The 24,523-nt window shown below is 42.6% G+C and overlaps 1 long non-coding RNA gene across 1 annotated transcript; it reads right to left on the reverse strand.

The window, feature by feature from the left end:
• Positions 1-619: 619 nt before the first annotated feature.
• On the reverse strand, positions 620-23,896 carry LOC143527379 (uncharacterized). Its single transcript, XR_013134101.1, has 3 exons — positions 23,759-23,896; positions 16,097-16,175; positions 620-888 (listed from the first exon to the last, which is right to left on the reverse strand). It is a non-coding gene; the product is annotated as an uncharacterized LOC143527379 (long non-coding RNA).
• Positions 23,897-24,523: the final 627 nt, after the last annotated feature.

Here is a 24,523-nt window from a genome sequence, read left to right on the forward strand (position 1 = left end):
GTGGTTAGAATATGTAGTTTATTATCTACTGCCAGATCTACACCAGATCTCTAATTGAGTTCTCATGTAGCCCACTTGGTACATGGGTTCATTATCTAGGGAGCACAAATACCGTCATGATGTTACATATGTAAGTCTCCCTGGATTTGTCTGCCAAGTGCTGTAAATGTAACATAGCTGACATCATACAGGCTACTACTACTAGGCACACACTAATAAAAATGCAAGTTGGAACTGTAAATAATCACAAACTATTGTAGATGGAGATTATAAGCAAGCAGGCAAACATTGACTACATCTGAAAACATGGTACACAATTCTTTTGCGTTTTTTGTTTGTTTTTGTAATCCTTGATAATGGTCGACATTCCCTTCAAAACGATTGATCTGTTCAACACCTGTTTTGTCTGACTCTTTAATTAGATTGTCCCACATCTAAGACGCTTTCAGAACAGCTCTGCTCATCTGTTGAATCCTGGAAGTTATGAAGCAGCAGCTACCCATCCAGGAACACCCACACAAACTCCCGTCAATCACCCCCCCCCCCCCCCCCCCCCCCCCCCCAAGCAACAAACTCACTCCCAATCACCTACTTACTACTTAATTCCATTCACCTGTTCCCAGTCCCACCTTCTCCATCTAATCTCCACAGGAGCCTGTGGAGCCTCCTTGGCACTGTAGCTGGTTACAGGCTGCTCAGCCCAGCTTCTGTGTCCTCCTTCCTGACTGATGCGGTTATCTTTGTCCGTTCCCTTTTTTCCTATCCTGTGTGTTCTTGTTTTGTCTCAGCAAAGCCATTGGCATTTTTTCCCGATGTCTCACTTCTGTGTACACGATGTCACGCTAGACTTCGAGAATCCTGCCTGTCGCAGTCCCACTCACCAGGGGTCTGAAAAGTAATTATGACAGAAAATTGATAACTCTTTTATTTTTTCCCCGCAACAACAATGCTCGTAATTTGGCTGTGAATTACAGCTACTACACTCTAGGCAAAAAACTATTAATAACACTAATAATTATAAAATGGAGAAAGCATATCTTCACTGTCTTGCTAGTCAAACAAAGGAACAAGATAGTGTAGAGAGAGAGAAAAACTGTCCTTTCATCATGTGTATAATGTATAAAACCTGCCAGAGATTTGCATTGCGAGATGCAGTAAGTGTTGTGTGAGACCTTTTATACATGAAGGTCCGAGTGTCCTGGAATAAACACATCACATGACATGTCACATGATTGCAAAGTTCCAGTTCCCAGTTCTGGTTCTAGTAGCCACATTATCTAAACATTTTGAGCTTCTGATTCTATACATTAGCTAATTATCAAACACTTCAGGAAACTGAATAAGTTGTGATAGTGCCTTTTTTGGCATTTATAATGCACATTTACTAAAATATAGGATAACATAATCTAATATACTGTTCATGGTAAAATAAATTAGTGTAATTCAGATGACATCTGTATTTACATTTGTGTCATGATGCTTTATGTATGATTAAATACAGAATGAGTAAAGTAATGGTCTTGGACGATGGTTTGCTTTTCACACCCCTACGGTCACAGTCACGATGACAAGCCAAACATAGACCCGCACATTCAATTCAAGATCCACTGTCTTTAACTGCAGTAGTGCTTTTTCTTTCATCTGTCAGGATACTGGAATTTTGCTGCACTTTAGAACAGCAAATCAATATGCATTGTGGACTCCATCATGTGTGGAAGAGAATTCTGACTTTGATGCACTATAGTTTTCTACTGGCTTCTGGCTCCCAGCAGTCTGTGCAACAGAGCCAGTCAACAATGATCAAACCATTAGACAGGCCCCTCTGATGTTTCCACATGCCTGGCACCAGCACCATTAAGCTCCAGAGCCCCTGGCTGCAGTGAGACACACATCCCCAAGTGTAGCCATGTTAAGTCCTAATTGAATGTGATGCTAGTGGAGGTGTGGCTGTTCTTCTGTTACCTCAGCACTTCTCTATCATGTCATCTTCGAAACAAATTTCACCTCAAAATCTTGGTGTTCGGGTTATTATCATACCAACTTTTTTTTGGTTTGATAATACATTCAGGTTTTCCAATTTTAGGATTATTTTTGCAATTTGGTGCTAACGTGTGATTAGGAGATTAGCCCTTGAAAATGCTTTTGTATTGGTGGCCGTGACAGGAATATTGTTACAAATGAATACCTCTGAGACCTGTAGTCTTCCTAAGATGTGATCATGTGAATGTAAATATTTGATTGTGAAGATCTGGCTAAGGTTTGAGTCAACCTAAATGTATCCCTTTTAAAACAAACTGTCCAGACCGACATTGCTGTGTGATTAAAAATAGATGTGGACATATAAACACTTAGATGCCTTCATTGGTTCTCAGTGTGAGATTCTGTCCAGTTTTGAAGCACTCAGTATGACAGGGGTAGCAGAAGTGGTCGTCTCCAGAGTCTGTTCTTGTGAGGGGTTATATAAAAGGATGAGATGGAGCACAGCCTTTTAACTAATTGCATTACCACAGTACCACAGCAGAAACAGCACTGCCATCTTCAGAAGACCTAGTAGTGTTTTGTAATAGTGTTTTGTTTTATTTGTGAAATTCAGCTTCAGTTTCCTCCTTTGAAGGACTTCAAAAATCAGAGCCCAAGCTCCAGATAAAGTAGTCACATCCGTTTCTAGCTGGGACGGAGTGTAGGCTAGTCTGACGGACTGGGACAGCTTCAGGGTTGGTTGGTAGAGGTCATAGTTGATTGGCATATAGATGATTGATGCGAAGGAGACTGAGAGGTGAGAGGGGGAGTGGGTTAAGGGTCTAGAGGTAGGAGGGTGGGAGTATGGAGGAGTGTAGACAGCAGGAGGTGACGGCTCACAGGAACAGGGAACTAAAGAGACAGAAAAAAGCCAAGAAACTAGAACAACCAGGTTAATAAAACGCAGATGTTTAAATAATTATTGGGTCACCTTGATTGATGACTACGTTGCTCTAACTCATCAGGCCGTCATTGTTGAACAAATCTCAGAAGCTGACATTAGGACATTGTTATATATATATACAGTACAGTCTTTGTGTTTTATTTTTCAATGTAAAGGTTTGGGATATACAATTCATACAGAAAATAACACAGCTAAACCTACCTGACAGAGACATCTTTCCTCGAAAACATTCACGTCAACTGATAACCTTGTTAACTTCTTTAAAACTTTTAGTAACTTTTTAAAACTTCAACTGATAAAGTATTCTGATTACTGAGAATCTAAATCAACCAAATGTCTGATTGTACTACTAGATCGTAACATCGTGTTAAAGTTGCTATATGACTGTACTTTTTGTAGTTAACAAAATCTCCCCAAAAATGTGAAACTGAAAGAGAAAACAACTCAAAACATTCACACAATACACCCAAAAAGATAGACGTTAACACCCGTGTACAGAGTAAAGAGACAGTGACTTATTTACTTCATTAGTCACTCAGGCGGTAACATTGAAGCTGATGTTCTGTTGAAAACCTTTCAGTGAACGTTCCTAGCATAGCTAGCATGGTCAGATTCAGAATAAGTATAGATGATGCCAGTCTCAACACAAGCTGTGCTAATGAGATAAGCACCATGCTGGGGAAAAGATAAGATGCCTAATGTAATTAATGAGAAGGTCTCTTTTGGGTTATACCCAGACAGTGACATAGTGATTTTTTGCTTTTTCCCAAAGTTAATTTATTGAGGTTTAGATAAATCAAGTGTAAGTAGTAGCTACATATAATAACACTGACAATTATTTTGTCTGTCATGCTAAGTTAACATCGACTGAATTTTTTAGAGTGTCTGTGTATGGCATCAACTCTCAAGACTTAAACCATTTAAAATATATCGTAGAGGAAGGAGTTTTACTGATGTGACAGTTAATCAACAAAGGTGATTCTCCTTTTTGAGTGATGTAATATACACAAGTGTGTTACTAATTTGAGATTTCTTGACAGGATGTGTAAATATGCCTGCCTTGTTTTGATGTTATGTCACACCGTGTTAACTGTGGACGGCTGAAACATGCGGATGGCATTATTTTGCATGATTTTAAAGCACAGTTGTGTCATTTTGTTCCTGATTGAAAAGCTACCATGGTAATATTTGAGAGATTAAATGGTGGTAAATGCAATCGCACACACTACAGCATCAGCGAAGCAAACAAAGGATGACAGTGTGACAACATAACAACGGATGAGGCAACATAAAAATGTGAAATGAATACTTGGTAAATGAAATGTGTTTGTGGTTTAATGTGTTGCTCATAAATTTTTCTAGGTTTTTGATTATTTCTGTAATGTTTAAAATTCCTGGTTAATGTACTTTTTCTAAATTTATTTTTGTAATGGATGAATAACCTGAAATGTTTTTTTTTCTTTCAAAAAATGAAAAGTTCTCTATTTGTATAGTGATTTGCAAGCTGAGTACTACTTACTACTGGAATATTTTGACAGAGTTAGTTATGAAAAAGGCATTTATCAGTCACCTTGTACCATGGCATATGTATTTATACACATAATAAGATGAAAATTATCTTATTCCAGTCCAAGCTTCCCATAGAGCCCTGCCTACTCTCTTGATTCTACCACATCAGCAGCTACCACGTCACGAGCTCTTCACAGGGTCAGCAGGTAGGTGTTTTGCTGAATTAAACCCACTTCCAGAAGGCTTCAAGAAATACAAATACAAAATTATTCTTTGTTTGTGGCACAAACAACTCGTTTAACTGTGAAAACAATCCTAAAATAAATCTCTCATCCATGTTCATGTAGGACAAGAGACTGTAGCTTTGTTTGGTCACTACTTTATTAACTAGTGACTACTACCAGTCTTAAATGCTGGTAATAGAGCTATACTCACTAGGTACCCTACTGTCTTAAAACAGTATTGCACCTTTAAGGTATTAATTATTAACTGGTCAAAGGTGTGCAGCACATTTGTTTTGGCCTTCACTGTTGTATTTAGTTTTTTAGCTGTGTAACTGTGCTCCATTATAGCTGTGTTAGCTAAGCCCTGTTCCTATGTACACACTAGCATGGAAGTGTCACTGTGTCACTGTCACTGTATAAGCCCAGCGCTGGTCCTGGCGGGGCAGTTGGGATGTCTTGCTGACCAACAGCCTCGGGGAAGAACCCTGGATACACAGCCAGAACGAACAGAGCCAGAGTTGATTGGGACGGCTGGCGGTGGCACCTGTCACTTCGTTCCCTCGTGACTCTCCAGTGATCCCGTCATCCCTTGAAACAGCATGTCGGAGGCGCTTTGGGGGTCTGTCACTTGGCCATCAAGTGCACGCAGGATAGGCCTGAATTTCTCCGCCAACGTGAGAATCAGCAAAAGGGCTTTTCTCTCCCTTTGATTCCCTCTTTTATAGTTCAAGCCTGGAAACATGTTGGACAGCTACATTTTACATGACTTAACTTTCGATTTGACTGAATATGCCTTTGTGTAACACATTAGCCTGTATTTTTATATTGTATTATGTTATAGATTTGTATGTATGTTGCATTGTACGTTTATAGTTCTTTACCATACAAATATAGCATCTCAATAGTCATAGTGTAAAACAGGGAAATTCATGATTTTATGTTTTGCATCTTGCATGTGACCACTTAACACCATTTAACACATTTTAGTGAGAACTGTAACTGCTTTTCAAGAGAATGCAACAGAAGATCTGGACCTCTTCGCTCTGAAAAGTTCCTCCAGTGAGAGCCACAGTTGGAGGATGTGAGGAACATTTTCTGCCAGATCTTGAGATAAGACTGCTGGTGTCGGACGGAGGCCTAAGAGGCTCTGTGTTGTCATCCTCTCCCATTTTCTCTTTCCATTTCTCAAATTCTCCATGATTTGGCAAGTGGTTTGTCATTTACGAGGCAACAAATCTGGACATTTTCTTTGCTTCCCAAGCTAGAAAATGTTGTCCCTGAAAGTAGTTTTTGCCCTGAATCTAAGTCTTTTAAAATAATTTTTGTATCACATATGCTAAGTGACAAGCATTATCACGGTATTAAATTTTACATGAATTACCATATATATTATTTATTCATGTCACGTTGAGGACCCCGGCCCCTCCCTTTTGGGCGTGTGTTAACGTTGTCCACGTGCTTTGTCTGCGTCAGTGGATATCCGTGGTTAGGGTCTTGTCGTGTGATAATCTGTCTCACCTGTGAAACGTCTCGTAATCACTTGGGGTTAATGTGGTTTGTCTATTTAATGTGCGTTCGCGCAGTGTCCTGTGCTCGTCGTTGTCTAAGGTTTACACGTTGTTGTGTGAATGAGTATATGTTCTTCGTGCGCTATATGCGCTTATCTGTTAATAAAATTAACCGTGACGTCAGTCAGCAAGGATTCCCGTGTCTCGTTCTTCGCCCTGCCCGCACGTCACAATTCATAAATACTTACTACACTTGTGAGCTTTAAAATGTGTACAGATGTACCTATAAAGTATACAAAGTGAAGGTTTTCCCTGCAAATAATTTAATTGCTAAAGTACATCATAGCACACATGGTGAATATGTTTGAAAGCTGTTAAAAGAACTTCTGTATTTGAGACAATACTTCTTCTATCGACAGACACAAGATAAGCAATTTTGTGCATTTTGTGTATTGTCCTATTTTTGTAATAACCAATCAAGCCAAATTAAGAAAAACAATGATTCCTATCACAACATCAAACAAATCAAATGATAAACTAATTAAACCTTGGAAGAGAATATGTCAATACTGAACATGTTTTTGTGAACGTTTATCTACTGAGAGTAGGTAGCAGGTATCATGCATTACCTGCATGATAATGCTGAATTGTATGGTGAAACGCATATCATTAGTATCATTGCTACATAGATTAAAAGGAAAGAACTGTGCTTAAAGGCAATGTTGCATTATTCTAGACATTTTACAATCATTCAAATAATTCAAACCGAATTCAATAAAGTTGGTTAAATAATACATGCCCACAGTCTGAATGGATACAGAAGGAGTGTATTTTTATCAGATAGGCTTTTGTAGCCTATGGTCTGTTATAACCTCGGTTACATTACTGAAATGACAAAGTGAAGATGTTTCCATCTAGACTTCCATTTATTACCATTGACATTTATGGGCAAGGTTAGGGAGGACAGAAGGCTCTTGTTCATCCGAGTCCTGTGGTACATGAAATATAGGTTGATGAATGCCTATTGTATCCCAGAGGATCATAGATCTACACCGAGCTGCAAGTTTATTAGGTCCGTGCTCTACCTTCAAACAAATTACACATACCAACAACTGACTGTGGTGTGTGGTAGGAATCAGGCAGATCAAGGTTTCTGAAATTATATACTGATCAGACTACAATGGGTAACAGGAATGACCTCAGTGACTGAATGTGTCACGATAGTTCATGCCAGCTGTGCACGAACATCTCCCAAACGTCTGTTGTCCCGGCTTCTCATGCATAACTGTTTCTTAGGTTTTTCCCCATGAATGGTGCGAAAAGCAAAAATCCATCAGTGATCAGCAGTGTTGAGCATGAAAAACATGTGGATCAATGTATGCATGAATTTTGTGTCAGTATGAGCTGTTTTGTGCCACTACATCTATAGCCCTTGAATAAATTTTGTGAAATGTGAAATGTCTGGCACAGCTGATGGAAACACTTGTTTCCGTGCAATCATTTTAGGTCATGCTTTGAAATGCTGCTCTGGTCAGATAGCCTTAAGTTGACCTCATGAAGCAACATCATGTCTTTTATCAACTAGAGCAGTCGTAGCTTAAGTCAAATGAATTTGAAGCTGCAAAAGACTTATGTTATTTTGAAGGGCCTTTGAGGGCTTTGCATATGAGAGCTTAGAGAGATGTTTTTTTTGTGCTTTGTATGCAATAGTGATGGCGTATGACAGCATGGTAAACTATGACAGCATGGTGTATGACAGCATGGTAAACTGTCTATGTCAGGCCCAGTTTCCATCCTATTGCCTTTAGCTAAATAAGAGCTGAAATATCTCTTTAGATTTCCATCATGAAATACTGCCTCTCCTGCTCCATTATGAGTGTTAATCTGGTTGCACTTTGAATTGCCAAACTCATTGTCACTGTCTCTTTGATTACATGCATATCTGGCATTTTACGGCAGCCCTTGGTTTACGTAACTAGTCCTCCTTTCTGAAATAGCACAGTTGGAAAGCCAAGAGACATGTCTAAGGAACTAAATACAGTACATTTACTTTAAATACAATGGCTTAATTGACAAAAAATATCAAACTATAATTGTTTTTGAATTGTAATGAAAACTTAACTGACAATCAAACTATGCAATAGCCTACATATAATTTAAAAGCTTTTTAAATGTATCTAGGAAATTATTTTTAGCAAATTCTTTTTAGTTCTAGTTACTTCTGGACATATGAAAAATGTAACTCAAATACACAGTTCTTCTGATACTAATTGGATGTGTGCACCACCCACAAATTAAGAAAGCAGTAAATCCTAACGTATTTTGAATCAGTTACTGTCACGGTGAGGCGGCCCCCTACCGGCCGCCTCTGTCCACAGCGGCTGTGTTGTTGTTGTTTTGTGACGTCGTGTACGCCCCTCAGGTGGGCGGAGCCCGTGATCCGTTCCCACCTGATGGTCGTTTGTCTGTCTATATATGTCTTGTCTTTGTACCAGTTGACCGCTGGTCATTATATCCTTAATTTGGATCTATTGCACGGGTTTTAGGTTTGCACACTTTATATTAAACCACCCTTTTTCCCTGAGACTTGGCGTGATCGCTTCCTTTTTGTTGCTCACACCTGCCCGTCACAGAATGACCAGCCACCCTTCGGAAGCCGCCGAGTCTCTTTACTTTCTCCTTCGTTCGTGGTCATGTCTCGTGGTAAGTGTTTGTCTGCGTGGTGTTTTGTTTGAAGAGCTCCGCCGTGCTTTTGTGTTGTGTGTGTGTGTGTGTAGCACGGCGAGGACCAGGGCAGTCTGCCTTGGGGAAAGCGCTTCATGTCCGTTGTTTGTCTGTCTGAAGAGTTTCGCCCGTGCGTTTGTTTTGTGTGTTGCACGGCGAAGACCAGGGCGTCTTCCCTGTTATACTCTTCATGTTTTGTGTGGGTGAAGTGTACGTGTGAATGGGCGTGTGGACCAGTGTGCGTGCTCGTGGTGTTATATGTTTAGTGTTTCGTGTGTGACGCGGGTGCCGCTCGTCACTGTCGCCTCGCTCCCCTCTCGTCTTGTGTTTTGTGTGGGGGAGCGACTGCGAACCTGAGCGGCACGTCACAAAATTACCGAGCGCGCATGTAAGAGTCCCGTTCGTTCATTGTTTGTACACTGTTTTTTGTTTGTCTAGTCTTTGCATGTGTGTTGTTCTCGCGTGTTTGTGGTTTTGTTGCTTGTAATTCCACGCATGCTCCTCCCCTTAAGTGTGTGTTTGGGGGAGGACCGGCTGTGGTCCCGTGCCACGGGGAGTGGCACGGAGGGCGTCGCTCCCGAGGGAGGCCCTGACCAGGTAAATGGGGGGTTCTCCTGAGTTAGGAAGGAGACCCCTCCCCCCTGGAGGGGGGATCAGGGTAGTGCGCGTTTGTGTTCTGTGTTGGTGTGTGTGGGTGTGTGTGTGTGCATTTGTGTTTTATGTGCAGGTGCTTCTCCCTGGCGTTGAATCGTGGCATTCCTGGACCTTGTGGGGGTCTCCAGCTGGCAGGAGCCCCCTTATGTTGTGGGGTGACCGGAGCCCGGTCGGAAAGAGCCCCTCCCTAGAGGGCTGGGGCCCCCGGATGTTTGGGGACCATGGGGCTCCGGTCTGAAGAGCTCCTGCACAGGACGGAGACCCTTCCACGGGGTCCTGGAGGTGACGTAGCCACGCCCCAGGGAGGTAACCTGCACACACATACACCCCGGACGGACAAGGAGCCGAGGCCCGCCGTCCTCGCACCTGTGGGGCTATGCGGCTTAAGGCCGGTTAGGGCGTGAGGGCCCTGTGACCGACCGGGGCGTGGTTTTGTCTTGTTGACGGCCCAGTCGGTCCAGGGTCCCGCCCAGGGAGGTGAGCTGACTAATGTTATGTGTTTTGTGTTTCAGCTCGTGGACTGCAGGAGGTGTCCCTGCCTGTCCTTGCCTTCCTGCCCCTTCGTGTTGTTGTGCAGCCGCTGTGTGCCACACACCCAGTGGAGGGGAGTGCGGCTTGGTGGGGGGGTCTGTCACGGTGAGGCGGCCCCCTACCGGCCGCCTCTGTCCACAGCGGCTGTGTTGTTGTTGTTTTGTGACGTCGTGTACGCCCCTCAGGTGGGCGGAGCCCGTGATCCGTTCCCACCTGATGGTCGTTTGTCTGTCTATATATGTCTTGTCTTTGTACCAGTTGACCGCTGGTCATTATATCCTTAATTTGGATCTATTGCACGGGTTTTAGGTTTGCACACTTTATATTAAACCACCCTTTTTCCCTGAGACTTGGCGTGATCGCTTCCTTTTTGTTGCTCACACCTGCCCGTCACAGTTACCATAAAATATTTGATGAATAGTTACCCGATTAGATAAAAATCAGCACCAAACAAAGCACAGGGAAACACAACCATCAGGTTGCAGGAGCAGCAACAAGTGTCCAGCACAAGAATGATAAAAGCTACAAGATGCAAAGACTTATCACTGAAAATCAATTAAAATCAGTGAATGAATCAATAAAAAAAACAAACCCAAACAAAAATGCAGAACTTAATAAAAGTGAAAGAGATTGTGTGGGAAGCATAAATGGTGATAACTGTGACAGGAAGTGTAGAGAAAGATAAGAAACATGGACCAACTCAACAATTCAAGTTCAGCTCTTGGTGAATGTAGCTGCATGGTTCATGCATGCCTAGAAGCCCCCAGAATTGGCTCCATCTCGAGTATTGATGATGTAGCTCCAGCTGGCCATAGTACAGTGACTTTACAGAACATGTTGAGAGAGAATGCCTCCACACACATTGGGTAATGCTTCACTATTATGCTAGCATGACATAAGATATGCTGGCAAAACAACAGAGGAAAGAAGAGGAAGGTTTTACATTTATCAAAGATGTCTTCTGATACATATGTAGTACCACTAATTATTTCTCCAGTTTCTGAAAAAAGGGACACGTGGAGACGTGGAGACAAGAGTCAGCACAAAGATGAACTGTAAAGACCTGGAGAAAAGACTCAGCAAAACACATCAAAGGAAACTTGTTGGGAAACCCTAGGTGCATTTCTGCTCAGAACTTTTACAGCACTTTAAGTCACATTATGCCTATGGTAGCCTGAACACAAAATGAACCCTTATTCTAAAATAATAAGGTACACAGAAGTAGTACTCAAAAATAATAGGTAATGGCAGTACAAACTTCACTTCATAGGCTTACCCCAAGCCTTATTGCCATGGTAACACACTGACAATAATATACATAATATTTATATATATATATATATATATATATATATATATATATATATATATATATATATATATATATATATATATATATATATATATTTTGTCACATGTGGCTCCTACATCCTCTGTATTTGTAGCCTATTTCCCCTTTGGTCTGGTCCAGCCTATGTCTTCTGTCCTAGCTTTTCCTTGTTTCTTATGATTTTGTTCAGTATTTATCCTCTGTTTGTTTTAGGTTCAGTGTGGGTCAATGTTCGATGTTTAAGCTTGTCATGTTAGTTCTGTCTCACGCCTTGTTTATGCCCTGGTACGCGTGGTGTAATCGTGGTGTAAATGCTGTGTAATTCTTCTTGGTTTTTCATATATGTTTGTTTCTATGTTTGGTTCACCCCTTATATCAGTTTCGCTTATCCTTACTGTGTGCTATTCCCTGGTCTAAGACTTTAAGGGAGGTTCATAGATCAATTTCCTTTATCTGAGCGGCCATTGTATGTATGATTCCATGTTTGGTTCACTCATTGTATTAGCTTCATCAGTGAGTTATGCCCTGGTTGTTCATAGATGTATTGTTTAATTACATTACGCTGTCCTTATGTAATACACTAAGTGCGCAAGCTCAAAGATAATGCACAGCAGAGTGCATACCTGCACGAGGATCCTTGCCGGTCTAAAACTAAACCCAATCCGCTAATACACCTTCCAGTACACTGAACAGTAGGCTACGCTTCACATCGAAGTTTTCCTTTTGTGAACATACATAAGGGTTGTTTTATAGTCAAGTGTGCTAAAGCATCAGACCAGAGTGTCTAGAGGTTTTATTGCAAATTTATCATAACCAGGCCTTATTGTATGCAGTATATTAGTTAACCGCAACCATTAAAATCACTAGCCCTGGTGAGTTTTCTGCAAAGTTGACTAGAATTACTTATAGCTTCTTGGATTGAGCAGTTTGTAAGTGACAAAATGCGTGTGGCTGCCTCCATCTGCAGTGGCAGTATTTCATGTTGTCCTGTTGTTGCTTTGTGTTGGTCCCTCAGGTGGGCAGGGCTTATTAGGATACCCGACACCTGAGGGTCATTTGTCTGTCTATATATGTCTAGTTTTTGTACCAATTGACTGCTGATTATTGTTTCCTTGATTTGGATTAAGTCACAGGGTTTGTGTTTTGCACTTTATGCATTAAATCCCCCCTTTTCCCTGAGACTGGCCTGATTGCTTCCCCAATCTAAATTCACAGGGCAGTGGCCTGAGTTAATGGAATATCTAGCACATTTTAAAACATTTTAAGAAGAAATTCATACTCCTCTAAAAATATATGAGTAAATAAGTCACATTTTCTTACTTCCTCATCAACAGGAAACCTAAAGTACTAATGAACATTAGCCAAACTTGAAAATACAGTAGAACAATTCAATGAATTATTGCCACTTGTGTAAAAGTACATATCAGCAATTCTTATTTCCTATTTTTTTCTTGGTTTTCATGTTTTCTTTTCCTTCTGTCCTGTCTTCATTTGATGAATGACAGTGATCAATGTTGTTTATATGTAGATAAATATATGAACATTACAAAAAAAGTGCAGTGGAAAGGGTTTAGAAAGACAAACTGGCTTTGTACAACTTATGTTGGTGACCCAACTTCAAGGTCATTGGACTAATTTTAACCTTTATAATGTTAACCTTCCTCTCAGAGTTCCACTTATTGGATCCCTGTTCCACTTATTACTGAGACAGCCAATCTTAGAGTCACAAATGATCTGCTTGTCTCTGCTGACATTGGTCTCCTTGACATGCTCCTTCAGTCACGACATTCTCTTTTCCCATCTTCAAAATCAAATAGGGTTGTTCAACACTACATTAGCCTGGGGTAGAGCTTACCTCTCATGGTCATTTTAGATCTTGTACAGTCCTTGTCCACCAAGGTGTCCCATCTCTGTTGGTCTTGTGGTGCCTTTATTCACCATCATGTTTTCTTATTTCATCGTTTTCAAATGATACACGCATCAATTTTAGCACTCCTCGCCCTTATAAACTGACAGGAAAAATTTGATGTACACAAACTTTCAGAAACTTAATTGTGATGAGACGTAGATTATGATCATAGTTTCCACGTCAAAGATACATTCAGAAAAGTTGTGAATCTGTTATTGACTGTATTTGTCTGCCCCATATAAACTCTGTAACTACAGTTGGTTTTACCTCCCTCATAATTTTGATCGGCTTTGCCCCATATCAGTTTTCAGGATGATGTCATTCTTATTCATGCCTTCATAAACGTCAATTTTAATTACTGCAATTCACTTTTTGCTGGTCTGTCTTTCAAAAGCCTCCACCAAACCTCTGTCTCTCGAAAGCCTCCACTTGCTGCAGTACACCCAGGCCGTGGCTACGAGGTTGCTCACTCACACTAAAAAATCTGCACACATTATTCCTATTCTACAGCTACATTGGCGTCCAACTGCTTGCCACATACAGTTTAAAACTCTCATCTCCACCTACAAAGCACTCTGTAACCTTCCGCCTCCTCACTTAGAGCCCCATTTCCCAGGTGCATTGTGTTGGTAAGATCATCTTAAATGAGAGAGTGAGTATTCAGTGTGATAGTCACTCGACCATTTAACGATTGTGTTTTTGTTGCGATGCTTTTAGGAAACTGAACTCAGAACTCAGCTCATGCATCCACACTCTCTCCTGGACTCTTAGGCTCACTGATACGTGTCTGCTCACCATGTCCCATATACAATATGAGATTGTCCTCTGCGGGTGACAGATGTTGCTTTTCTCCAAACATATTTTGGGGAAGTGTTGTAGTTGGCTACACTCTAACGTCAAAACTGCAAGTTTTTATGTGGCACTGTAAACAAATACTATGTAAGTTATCTATGTCACCATGTCCCTTTCTCTTTCTGTAATGTTTATTTCTCTTATTTCTCTTGCTAATGTATTTTGTCTTCCTCTTGTAAAGCATTCTTGAACTAATCATACAAATCATATATAGTCACTTCTGCATAGCTGAAATGAAAAGTCTGTATGAAACCATGATTCTGTATGAAACTATGAAGGGACCAGAATTATTTTCCTATTAATCAAATTAGCACAGCAGTTCACAAAAGTGAAGTCCCACTAGCATGTCATTATGCTATGATTAATGGCAGAAGAAAGATGGAGACAAATTATAGCAAGAATAGGTTTGAATTGTGTATGCTGTCTCTTGTACTGAATTTGTCTATACTATAGAATCTGATTCAGACATTTATGCAGTGAATGGGAAATGGACCAGTACAAATTTAATGTCTCAAACTAATTGTGGATATAATTCATAATTTCATTATAATTATGCCATTCTATTTAAATCTTTATCAGATTTGTTAACAAAATCAGATGGGATCTTACACCTATGAATTTTGGTACTAGCTGCTATCGTGAGGATTATTTAGTTATGCAGTCTTATTAATATATTGTTTTGATGAATAATGAAAAGTAGTTCCAGTTGAACATAAGAATGCTTTCCAGAATATAAATTGTTATGAGAGATCTAATTGTGACAATGACTTGGGGGGGAAACAAATGTCTCAGTGACCCTCATGACTGTGGTCACCCCCAGACCCCTCCCTTTAGATATGCTGCTCACTGGCATGTGAGCTATGTATGTCTGTTTAAATCGATGGTTGTCTAAATTAATGTTTACATAATCAACCTGTATTTTATATCTTGGTTGCATTCTTCTACCAAAGACAATTCCATACAAGCACCTGGGAGATGGTCTGGCTTGCCAGTGGATGTGCTGATGCTGTGGTTGGATGTGCCATTGCCACAAGACACACTGATGCCAACTCCTACCTGAGGCTCACCATCTGCACTGAAGGGACTGTGACTACTTGGCCTGGAATTAGAACTATAACTATAGAACTATATTTGAACTATAAATACGGACTTGTGCTAACGGGCCGCCCAATGGAGGATGGGTTCCCTTTTGAGTCTTGGTCCTCCCGAGGTTTCTTCCTAATCCCCGCTATCTTAAGGAGTTTTTCCTTGCCACTGTCACCTCTGGTTTAGGGATCTGGACCCATACGATCGTAAAGCTGCTTTGTGACAACACGTGTTGTAAAAGGTGCTATATAAATTAATTTATATATATATATGTATATATATAATTTTATTTTATTTTGACTTTTTTTCTGATATCTCTTACAACACACATTGCTAACAGGTGTATTAAATCAAGCAAAAACGCACCTGCTTTTCAGACAAAACTGAAAAGTTTCAGTCATTAGCAGGAGAACGGGTCATACTGAAAAGCTCAGTGATGTGGCACTGTCATAGTATGTCACTGTTGCTAAGAGTTAGGTGGTGAAACTTCTGCTGTGCTGGGCCTGTCTTGGTTAACTGTAAGTGCTGAACTGGAAACATCTTCTGAAACGGAAACATCTAACAGCAGCTCAGTCTCAACCATGTAGACTCCTAGAGTAAGGCTGCCTATTTTGCTGTTGCATCACTCATAGAGCCACCAAACAGTGTCTGCTGACAGCTCCAAACTGTCTTTGGAAGCAACATCAGCACAAGGACTGTATGTTGGAAGATTCATGAAATGGGTCTCCATGGCCGAGCAGTTGCACACAAGTCTAAGATCAGTGTGTGCTAAGCCAAGCATCAGTTGGAGTAGTGTTAACCAAGTCTACGCTGGATTCAGGAGTAGTAGAAAATACTGTATGTTACCTGGAGTAATGAATCATGGTTCACTATCTGCCAGTCTGAGGTATGAATATGAGATTGGTGGATTCCAGGAGAACACTTCCTGTTGGAATGCATCACATCAACAGTAAAGTTAGTGTTACACGCCCAGGCGTAGGGTCGGTGTAGACAGATTACTGTGTAACCTGAAACAGGATAAAAACGGATGGGACACAGGAATTGTATCTGATAACTGCAGATGCCTCTCAGCTCTGGTTTATTCAAATAAACATTTTAACACAATCTCATGTTTATGTTGTATTCATACCGTTTGGTCCAAAGCAGTAACACAGGATTCAATCACTGTGACACAATCCATACCAATATAACACAGCATACATTGTATAACAAATACACACATTTCTCCTAACAAAAGGAATACACATGCACCATTTCCTCCCTAAGTATGTACATCTCTATACATCCACTCATATATATATATGCACCCATACATCTACATACACATACACTCATACACATATATACATATATATATATATATATATACACACATACATATACACATATACATATATATATATACATACATATACATACCTATCCATACACATACATACATACACACTGTATGAAAACGTCTGCCGCCATCTATAGCGCACGCTTTCCCCGGTAATGAAACCTCATTCCGCATGAACAACATGCTAACTTGCTAACATGCTAACCGCTATTAGCATTTCTCGGACCGCACGCAAGTGGAGAACACAGCGTACCCTCATCTAATTACATAAAAAAAATAACGAACACATTATACAGTTCCAGAGTACGAAATGTTGAACATTGTTTAATTCACCGAAATGCTGCCCTGTATGTCGGCCATTACATGACTCCGGTGTTGCACGTACACGAACATGAACGTGAATATGAATATAAATTCGGACTTCTGCTGACCCAATCTAGAACTACACACGACAGTAAGCATTACCTACAATTCCCAAATTACTTTAACAATAACATGTTAATATTTATAGTGTTTTTGACCACATTACCCACCTGAAACAGGATAAAAACGGATGGGACACAGGAATTGTATCTGATAACTGCAGATGCCTCTCAGCTCTGAGAGGCGGAGCTAATCGCTGCAGCTACCAGCTCACCCAAGGCCCCAGCTCCGCCCCTGTCTGTCATAACAGCAGCCAGAGGACCCAAATTTTGCTAGCAGAAGTCCATAACAATTTCTCAATAAAATAAAATATCCCAATAAACCACGTACCACAAATGTGACAACAGTTTGAGGGTGTCACACTCTCCCGGACAAAAATAAAATGACAAAATAAAATGATAACAGCAATCATGTTTCTTATCCCTCCCATGTTCTCATCTTTTAGTGAACAGGGGTAGTGTAACTGTAGGGTACATATGTATGTGGCATATAAAAGTGTTGTGTAGGCGTGGTAGCCCAGAGTGGTGGTGCAAGGAGGGGTTGTGTGTGAGTCGCCACCAAAAATGTTGGTGAGGTATGATTCAGTGCATTTCCTAGTGGGTTGTGTGGTCTAGTGCATGCCCCAATGACATTCACCCTAGGGTGGACCTGTAGGGAAGGTTGTCCTAATGTTTCATATGTCAAGATCTGCTTTGGCCTCCTCTCTCTCGCTGACCGTCTACATTCAGTATGTGTGTTGGTGGCAAAGGGTAATGGACACACTCCCTCCAGTCCTGATTCTGTTTCATCTTCACCGAGTACCTCAGGTCCAGCTGGGTCATTCAGTGACGCATTTTCGGACCACTGGGTTGGTCCACTTGTGTCCGACAGGAGTTCACCCTGTCCCTGCCTCACACCTCTGTCCAGCCCGTAGGTGGACCATTCACCTTCTGAGGTCGGGTCCCTCTGAGCTTGGGTAGGCCTTTCACAATAGGCATCTTTCCTTCTTACCTCTTCCCTAACAGGCATCCTCAACCAGTAACCTCCTGGGCTTTCTTCTTGCTCCGAATCAGTTGTATCTCTGGAGGGGACATGTTCTCTTAAGTTCCTACTGGTTAAATTTGGTCTCTGTCTTGGTTTGGCTTTAGATGATGATTTGGCATGATCTGGGGGTGCAAAGATAGGTAAGTCATTCACCAACAGCAACAGATTGCGATGCAGGGTCCTTGTCCTCCGATGGTCACCTGTCTCAGGAGCGACCACATAAACTGGATTACTGGCTACCTGTTCTTTTACCACATATATGGCTCTTTCCCAGTATGATCGCAGTTTACCCGGACCTCCCCGCTCACCAAGGTTTCTCACTAGCACTCGGTCCCCAGGCTGTAGGACTATCCCCTTTGTCTTCCGGTCATAGTAGGATTTTCCCCGAGCGCTGGACTGCTTGCTGTTCTCCTCTGCAATCTTGTATGCTTCAGTCATTTTGTGTGACCATTGCTTTGCATATCCCTCGTGTGTGTCTGAATCTTCCTCCCCAGTAAGTCTAAACAGCAAGTCGACAGGTAACCGAGGGTGGCGACCATACATTAAAAAGTAAGGGGAGTATCCGGTGGACTCGTGCCGGGTACAGTTGTATGCATGAATCACTTGAGGCAGGTGGTCTTTCCATCGTTCCTTTTCCTTCTCCTCCAGAGTGCGCAGCATCTGTAGTAGGGTTCGGTTAAACCTTTCAACAGGGTTGCTCTGGGGGTGGTATGGGGATGTTCTGGAGTGGCCTATCCCCGACAGTCGTTGCAGTGTTTTAAAAAGCTCATTCTCAAACTCTCTGCCTTGGTCATGGTGTAGCTTGGAGGGGTATCCGAAACGAGGGATGAAATCATTAAAAATCCGTTCCGCTGCCGTCCGACCAGATTTGTTTTTTGTCGCATAGGCCTGAGCAAATCTCGTAAAGTGGTCCACCACCACCAAGATATACTCGTACCCTCCCCGACTGCTCTCTAGATGCATGTAATCAATACATACAAGTTCAAGGGGTGAACTTGAGGTGATGCTACCCAGCGGGGCACGTACATGGGTAACTGGCTTTTTCTGTGCAATACATGGACACCGCCGAGTGACATAGGCCTCAACATCTTTCTTCATGTATGGCCAGTAAAATCTCTCTCTCACTAGGTGAAGAACTCGCTCAGTGCCGACATGGGCCATATCGTCATGGAGGTGTTTCATCACGACCTGTCTGTACTTGGCAGGGAGTACAAGTTGTCTTCGCTCCCTTGTCCGCCTATAGAGAATGTCATCCTCCAGATGTAGCCTCCTCCACTCATGCAGGAGTTTTCTGGTCGCCCCACTCACTCCATTCCTTAAGTCCCTTGTGAGGATGGTGTTTGTCTCCTTCAGTGTTATCACATGCCCGATTAAGTCATCTTCCCTCTGTGCTTTCACGAGCTCATCATGACTGATTGGTGGCCGAGTCATGCCCAATGACGGATGGGCTCCTGTGGAAGACATGGCCAGAGCTGCAATCCATGCCACATCCTTTTGCTCAGCTGCTTTACTTCCTTGCCAAGTCGCATGCAGCACATCTGAAGACAACTCCTCTGTACATTCCTGCATATAACTGTCAATATCAAGAGGGATGCGTGACAGTGTGTCTGCGTCACTGTTTGCCTTCCCAGGTCTGTATTTCACCTCAAACCGAAAGTCTGCCAGTTCCCCCACCCAGCGGTGGCCCACTGCATTGAGTTTGGCAGTGCTCATTACATAAGTCAAAGGATTATTATCCGTATACACCGTGAAATGGGTAGCATAGAACAAGTAATCCCGAAACTTTTCACACACAGCCCACTTCAGCGCCAAGAACTCCAGTTTTCCACTGTGCATGTTATAGTTTTTTTCTGCTGGTGTCAATGTTCTTGACCCATACCCTATGACCCTCATCTTTCCACCTTGACGCTGGTACAGGACCGCCCCTAGGCCTTCCTCTGAGGCATCTGTATGCAGGGTAAATGGCAGACTGAAGTCAGGATAAGCCAGCACTGGGGGTGATACCAGCATGCCAATGAGACATTCTAGTACGCCTGTGTGCTCTCCTGTCCACTCGATGGGGGTCCTGGAGGCCAGCTGGGGGCCCCTGGCTTTCCTTGTGGCTGAATGGACTTGTGCTGCCTCTGCCCTCCCTTTTAGCAGTTGGTAAAGGGGCCTGGCTATCCGGGAAAAGTCCTGTATATAGGACCGGTAATAGCTGAGAAACCCTAGGAGTTTCCTTACATCGCCGACTGTCTGTGGTGTCTTGTTCTTTAGACATAAGACAGCATCCAAATCCCTGGGGTCTATCTTTACCCCCTCCGCAGACACCAGGCGACCGACATACCTAACCTCTCGACGGAAAAGATCACACTTTTCTGGTCTGAGCTTTACTCCATGACGCTGGAGTGCCCTCAGGACTTTTCGGACCCCATCCAAATGCTTTTCAAAGGATTTGGCATAACAGAGGACATCATCGAGGTAAGGGATGCAACACTCATCTCTGAGAGTGTCTAACATCTCCTCCATACTTCGTTGGAATGCTGCTGGGGCATTAGATAGCCCAAAGGGGATCCGGACCCATTCATAAAGGCCCCAGGGTGTAATGAATGCGGTGTAGTGCCTTGAACCCTCCGCGATGAACCCCTGGTGGTATGCCTTTCCTTGGTCCAGAATACTGAACCATGTATAACCCCCGAGTGTGTTGAGGAGATCTCCAATACGAGGCAGTGGGTGCCTGTCTGCGACAGTCTTCTGGTTGAGGAGCCGATAGTCGACACAGAGGCGCAGTGTCCCGTCCTTTTTCCGGACACAAACGATGGGAGCGGAGTATGGTGACTTTGATTTTACTATCCACCCCTTGGCTAGAAGATCCTGAATATACTCCTTTACTTCCCTGAAGAGGGGTTTCGGTACTGCTGAATATGCTCGCTGCACTGGAATGCTATCTTTAAGATTTATGGACATTTGTAGATTTGGAATACAACCTATGTCAGATTCACCCCTTGCAAAAGCTTCCGACTCCTCACGTAACATCTTCCTGACTTCCTCTTGCTGCTCGGGTTCGAGATGGTTTAGATCAACTGGTGGATCCCACAGCTGAGTTGTTGGAGCTCCCCCAGTGGATGTGACTAACTCACCCCTGTCTCTCTCGTTGGGCACTTGCTCTTTAGTCGAATCAGTTTGAATAATTTTGTCAATTAGCTGAACTACACCGATCACTGATTTTCGTGGTAAGGTGATGTCATGCTTGGTGTGATTGCCCACTGGTACTGCTACGTATGGGTTTTTCGGGTTTTGGATCTTCAAAAGACCCTCTCCTACATCCAGCGGGTCTAGTTGCTCATTGTCCTCATCAGGTTCAAACAACACTAAGGCATCGGTGGAGTATATGCTTGATGGGATGCTGCACTTTAGCCAAGTCGTTTGCCCTGCTGGCACAACCAAGTCCTGGTGACCAACCCTCAGATATTCAGGTGGAGTGACAGGCTTTTTAGTCTGCACGAAACTTACTAGAGCCCTTGCATCACTACTTGGAATTGAAACTGCACCACTAAGTAAGCTGACCAGTGTTGGTATCAGGTACTCGGACTGGCCTTGAATTAGCTCTTCTAGTACATTAAACCCCAATAATGGCCTCTCCAGTGGTAAGTGACTCACTAAGAAGGGCACACTTATGGACAAACTTGGGTTCTCTGTGCCAGGGAGGTTGACATTAACAGCTATCCAGCCCTCAAATGGGATAAGTTCACCATTAACCGCATACACCTCCAATTCTCCATCACGCTCCAGAAGATCAGTGAGTGGCCGGGGATCATGACCAGGTAAATATTTGTTTTTCCAGTCCCGGTCAATCATGCTCACCTGGGCTCCCGTGTCCAGCAAGGCAGCTACTGCTATCCCATTCAGGTTGCACTGTATAATTGCCTTTTTCCCAATAAGCTTCACAACCGGTTCGTTTTTGATGACTGATGGCTCAGATGTAGGTGGGGAGTGGTCCTTCTGTTCATGCTTCGAGTTGGTTTCCCCTGGGCATGGCCGAACCCTAGTATTATTCTGTCTCTCCCTGATGTGATGGGACTCTTTTGAGCCGATCATTGGTGGCCCCTCTCCAATGACCGGCCCCCGTTTCCCTGACACTCTGTTTTTTTTGTACAGCCGATGGCTCTGTGCCCCTCTTCCCCGCAGATGAAGCAGTGTGTGCACCGAGCCATGCCTTGTTCAACACATTTTGGACATTTAAACGTTTTCTCCCTTTTAGTCATAGGTGGTTTTTTTTCACCATACTTATAAGTGTGCTCAGAGTTGTTCCGGGTGGACTGCCGCATTGAGTCCACAATACTGGTTAGGGCGTCTATTTTGGCAGTTAGCTCCTTCAGTGCATCTTTCTTTCCTTTAACCCCGAGAACGTCTTGGGAGTAGACGCAGTCTGTTAGACCTCCCCCTTCAAGTTGAGCACTGTTCACTGCCGGCTGTCTGAAGCGGGGAGTCGCCCCTAATCTGCGCTGCCTCTCATTCTCATCGCTAGTGATCTTTGTTATCTGCCTCAAGATGGCCTGATCAGTGACTGAATTGTGTGACAGCAGTGGCTTCAGCTCTCTGCGAATGTCGTTATATTTATGGCCCAACCCCTGATGGACAGTATGTAGAAAGACCCCTTGAACTGTTTCAGAGTCATACCTTATGTCTGCATTGGCTTGTTTTGATGCAAAAAGAACCCTTTGCTTCAGTCCTATTACTCTGTAAAGGAACTGCTGGGGTGTCTCTGATTCACTCTGTTTTGTGCACATCAGTTCTTGGAGTAGTTCAGTACTATTTTTCTCTCCTAAATGTGACTGGAGGAACATCTTCAGCTCTGCTATTGTCATATCTTCCTTGTTCATCAGCATGTCCTTGAAGTTTCCCGGTTTCACGACTCTCAACACACTTCGGAAGATTTCAGCCTCACTAAAACCCTCTCGGACACCTTCTTCAATCTGTTTGCATATGTTATTGTAAGTGATGTCTGACCCCTGATCACCAATTTGACCCCCCTGTATTTTGAATTCTCTTCTATGTAAGTAAGAGAGGTCCCTTAGGGAGACCCTATCCTCATGTGTGTTATGAGTAGCATTTCCATATTGGGTCTTAATGTGTGGAATTTGACTGGTGGATGCCATTGACTGAGCGTGCTCAGGTGGGGTGGATTTTTCATTGATACACTGATGAAGCCTTCTACCTAGCTCCTCGTAGTCTGATAACATCTTCTGTAAGCTCATGTCTACAGTGTCATGAGTGCTGGTAACAATGTGGGGTGGGCTAAACTGTGCCATGCTGTTCATGCAATTGGGGGCTGAGCTAACTGAGGGAATTACTACACTAGTGTTGTGCGATGCAACATCAACCTCGGGGTTAACCAGTTGAGATGTAGTATGGCCAGATTCAATGCTTTCCCTCACCATATCCCTCAGAACCAACAATGAACTCATACCGCTGTCCTCCAAGTCAAGTAAAGACTTACTATACATGAAGGAATTCACATACTCAAAACAACCTTCGAGGTCAGTAGCATCAAGTTCTGAAACGTCTCTCTCTGGTATAGGACTGATGGCTTTAACAATCTGGAAAAGTTCGCCTGCTGACAAGGTGAGGAGGCTTTTCCTGATTTCCCACACCAGGCTTTTCCTCTCACCATCTGCCCTGGAAAGCTTTCCCTCCATTATTGTTTCAACAACACTCAGTCCTCTCTTCCCTCAGTTCAGTACCTCTTCACAGCCCACTCTCTGCCTCTGCACGGCCTCACTGTAGCCCTCTGACAGCCCTGGCGTCCTTCTGGTCCCGAACATCCAAAATCACTAGATCAGCTATCCACCACCAGGAGGCGCTGATCCCAGACGAGCCCCCAAGAATCTGTTACACGCCCAGGCGTAGGGTCGGTGTAGACAGATTACTGTGTAACCTGAAACAGGATAAAAACGGATGGGACACAGGAATTGTATCTGATAACTGCAGATGCCTCTCAGCTCTGGTTTATTCAAATAAACATTTTAACACAATCTCATGTTTATGTTGTATTCATACCGTTTGGTCCAAAGCAGTAACACAGGATTCAATCACTGTGACACAATCCATACCAATATAACACAGCATACATTGTATAACAAATACACACATTTCTCCTAACAAAAGGAATACACATGCACCATTTCCTCCCTAAGTATGTACATCTCTATACATCCACTCATATATATATATGCACCCATACATCTACATACACATACACTCATACACATATATACATATATATATATATATATACACACATACATATACACATATACATATATATATATATATATATATATATATATATATATATATATATATATATATATATATATACATACATATACATACCTATCCATACACATACATACATACACACTGTATGAAAACGTCTGCCGCCATCTATAGCGCACGCTTTCCCCGGTAATGAAACCTCATTCCGCATGAACAACATGCTAACTTGC

The sequence above is a fragment of the Brachyhypopomus gauderio genome, chromosome 11 (assembly GCF_052324685.1).
Source record: "Brachyhypopomus gauderio isolate BG-103 chromosome 11, BGAUD_0.2, whole genome shotgun sequence".
Lineage (NCBI taxonomy): Eukaryota > Metazoa > Chordata > Actinopteri > Gymnotiformes > Hypopomidae > Brachyhypopomus > Brachyhypopomus gauderio.